A 4,092-nucleotide genomic window follows, 5' to 3' on the forward strand; every position below is an offset into this window, starting at 1 on the left:
AAATATTGTAAATGTACCAGCCTCCATCATTTCCTCTGGCAGCTCGTTCCATGCCCACATCACCCTCTCCATGAAAATGCTGCTCCTCAGGTCCCTTTAAAGTCTTCCCCCCTCACCTCAAACATGTACTCTCCACTTTAGGACTCCCATATCCTGTGAAAAGATCTCCGTTATTCACCCTATACATGCCTCTTATAAACTTGGAATGGTCACCGACGCTCCAGGGAATGCAGCCCCACCCAATTCAGCCTCTCCGTGAAGCTCAATCCCTCTCACTCTGACAGCAACCTCCTCAATCTTTTCCGAACCATTTCAAGGTTCACAACACCTTTCCGACAGCAGGGAAACCAGAACTGAGTACGGTATTCCAAAAGTGGCCTTTCCAATGTCCTGTGCAGCCACAACATTACCTCCAAACTCCTATACTCAGTCTTCTGACCAATAAAGGAAAGCGTACCAAACGCCTTCCTTGCTATCCTATCTCCGTGCAACTCCACTTTCAAGGAACTATGAACCTGCTTTCCAAAGTTTCTTTGTTCAGCAACACTCCCCGAGGAATTTACCATTAACCACATAGGTCCTGCCCTGAGTTGCCTCATCAAAATGCAACAGCTCATATTTGTCTAAATTAAACTCCATCCGCCACTCCTTGGCCCATCAGCTCATCTGATCAAGTATAATTTGTATCAAACTTTCTTTACTCTCTTATTCCCTAAAAGATGAAAATCTCTATCCCACACACTCTCCCTCCATTATCACTTTGTTGAACCTAATCCCTGCTGTCCTCATCCTGAAGGGTTTGGTTCATGCTGATTAACAGGCCCACATTCAAGGGGGATCTAACTGAAACGTACAGAATATTGAACAGCCTGGACAGAGTGGACATTGGGAAGATGTTTTCATTGGGAGGAGAGACTAATACCCATGGGCGTAGCCTCAGCATCAAGGGAGAATGGGATTAGGAGAAAGTTCTTTAGCCAGAGAGTGGTGAATCTATGGAATTCATTGTGACAGAAAGCTGTGGATGCCAGGAGACTGGGTATGTTTAACACTGCGATAGAGTATCTAGGGTTGAGAGTCGCGGGGAGAAAGTGGGAGAAAGGGGCTGAGAAACGTAACAGCCAGGATAAATTGGGAGCAGGAGTAGACCACTTGATCTTTCCAGCCTGCACCAGCATTGAACACTTCATAACTGGATATGAATATACCTATATCTAGACTGGATAGGCTGGAACCTTTCTCACTGGAACATAGGAGATTGAGAGGTGACCTTATGGAGGATTATAAAATTATGTGGGATACGGATGAGATAAAGAACAGGTGTCCATTCCCTCAGCTGGGGGTTTCAACATCAGGGAGCAAATATTCTGAGGTGAGTAGAGAAAGATTTTATAAAGACACGACAAGAATTTTTTTTTAAGAGAGTGGTCTGAGTGCAGAATGAATGTCAAGAGGAGGTCATAGAGTCGTAGAGATGTACAGCACAGAAACAGACTGTTTGGTCCAACTTGTCCATGCCGACCAACTATCCCAACCCAATCTCGTCCCACCTGACAGCACATGGCCCCATATCCCTCCAAAGCCTTCCTATTCATATACCCATCCAAATACCTTTTAAATGTTGCAATCGTACTAGACTTCACCACTTCCTCTGGCATTTCATTCAAGAAACGTACCATCCTCTGCGAAAAAAAGTTGCCCCTTAGATCTCTTTTGTACCTTTCCCCTCTAATGCTAAACCTTTCGTTCTGGACTCCCCCACCCCAGGGAAAAACTTTGTCTATTTATCCTATCCATGCCCCTCATGATTTTATACATGTACAGTTACAACGTTTAAAAGACATTTGGATAAGTCCATGAATACGAATGGTTCGACGGTTTATGGGCCAAACACTGGTAGGTGGGACGAGTTTAGTTTGAGAACATACTCAGCATGGACTAGTTGGATGAAGGGTCTCTTCAGTGCTGTCTGACTCTGTGACTGGCCTGTACTGGTCTTAAAACCATTTTCTTACCTCCCCCCATAAGCATCCACTTTTTTGTTGTTAAAAACTAAGTTGAACTTAGTCTATAATATGTCAGTTTGTGGATGTGAAATCGTCCAACTTGATTTATTGGGTAGGCAAAAGTGCGGATTGTAGGTGCTGGAAATCAGAGGTTAGAGTGGTTCTGGAAAAGCACAGCAGGTCAGATAGCTTCCGAGGAGCAGGAAAATCGACGTTTCGGGGAAAAGCCCTTCATCAGGAATAGAGGCAGGACCCCTCAAGGGTGGAGAGATAAATTCGGGGTGGGCTGAAGGTAGCAAAGAGTACAATAGGTGAATGGGGGTGGGGATGGAGGTGACAGGTCAGAGAGGAGGGTGGAGCGGATAGATGGGAAGGGAGACTGGCAGATAGGAAAGGTCAGCCGGAAGGTTGGAACTGAGGTAAGGTGGGGGGACAGAAAATGACGAAACTGGTGCGGTCCGCATTGACGGCCCAGGCTTAAATTTATCCGAGGCGGAAGATGAGGCGTTCATCCTCCAGGCATCGGATGGGGAGGGAGCGGCGATGGAGGAGGCCCAGGACCTGCATGTCTTCGGCAGAGTGGATAGGCGTTGGGGAGTGGGGGGTGGGGGGGGGGGGGTGGCTGAAAAGTTGGGTCACAGGGCGATGGGGTTGATTGTTGCAGATGGCCTGGAGATGTTCCCTCAAGCGCTGTGACTTGACTCTGCGAGGAGTCTCCAGTCTCCCCAATGTGGGGGAGACGACATCGGGAGCAATAGATACAAGAAATGACATTGTTCGATGCACAGGTGAAAGCCTTCTAAATTCTGCAGCCGGGATTTGATTTCCGGGCAGGGAAGAAATTTTCAGTAGAGCTGCCAGCTTACTTCCTCATGTCCCTGGTGGTCTAGTGGTTAGGATTCGGCGCTTTCACCGCCGCGGCTCGGGTTCGATTCCCGATCAGGGAAGTCGATTTCAGGGGGTTGGTAGATTACCCATTCTTCTTAAATGCGCTGTACAGTTGTTTATTGAACTTCGGCGTTCCTGGGTGCTGCAGTCTCGTGGATCATTGAAATAGCGTCCTCATTCAGATATGTTTGTGTGTGTAGGGATGGTTGCTTCTGAAGTCAAGTTCTTGGTTCGTGTGCGTTATTTTCCTGCAGACGCTGTTTTGAATTTATCATTGACTGTTCGCTCTATTGTGACATCTAGAAATGGCACTTTGTCGTTGTTCTCCTCTTTTGTGACTTTTATGCCAGTGAGGAGATTGTTGATGGTGTTGTAGGTTTCCTCTAATGTATTTCATTTTTTGATGACAGAAGTGTCATCACTGTAGCGGACCCAAAGTTTGGGTCGCATTGTTGTAAGGGCTGCTTGTTCGAGTCTCTGCATTATTGCTTCTGCTAGGAATCCTGATACTGGTGGTTTCATGGGTGTTTCGTTGATTTGTTTGTAGGGCTTGTTACTGAATATGAAGTGGGTGGTAAGGCACAGTTCCACGAGCTTGACAGTGTTATCTTTGCTGATGAAGTTGGTGCTGTGTTTGTGTCTTTGGGTCTTCGAGTAGCATCTTCAGTTTTCTTTGGCCACGTTGATGTTAATGGATGTGAACAGGGCTGTTATATCAAAGGACATCATTTTTCCATCCTATTCTGTCTTAGTGTCTTTCGTGTTCAGGAATTCTTGGATGGAGTAAATGGAGTGGCGTGAATCTTCAACTTGGTGTTTTAGTCTTCAGTGGATGCCTTTGACTAGTCTGTATATTGGTGTTCCAAGTAGTGTAACTGTGGCCTGAGGGGGGCTCCTGATTTGAAGAGGAGGAGAACAACAGCAAAGTACTATTCCGAGATGTCACAGTAGAGCGAACAGTCAATGGCGAACTTTAAACTAGCGTCGACAAACCAAATATTTAACCACAGAAGCAATCATCCCAACACACACAAACGAAGCTGCATCAGGACATTATTTCAACGAGCCACGACACACTGCAGCACAGAGAAACTACTAAAAACAGAAGGGAAATGCGTATATAGTGTATTTAAGGAGAACGGGTAACCAATAAACCACCTCCGCCGATTTCTCATTGATGCTTCCAAGCTGAATCTCA

General features: G+C 46.1%; 1 non-coding gene across 1 annotated transcript; it reads left to right on the forward strand.

Annotated features, from left to right (window-relative positions):
* Positions 1–2,881: 2,881 nt before the first annotated feature.
* On the forward strand, positions 2,882–2,953 carry trnae-uuc (transfer RNA glutamic acid (anticodon UUC)). Its single transcript has one exon. It is a non-coding gene; the product is annotated as a tRNA-Glu (tRNA).
* Positions 2,954–4,092: the final 1,139 nt, after the last annotated feature.

This window comes from Chiloscyllium punctatum, chromosome 36 (genome assembly GCF_047496795.1).
Source record: "Chiloscyllium punctatum isolate Juve2018m chromosome 36, sChiPun1.3, whole genome shotgun sequence".
NCBI lineage: Eukaryota > Metazoa > Chordata > Chondrichthyes > Orectolobiformes > Hemiscylliidae > Chiloscyllium > Chiloscyllium punctatum.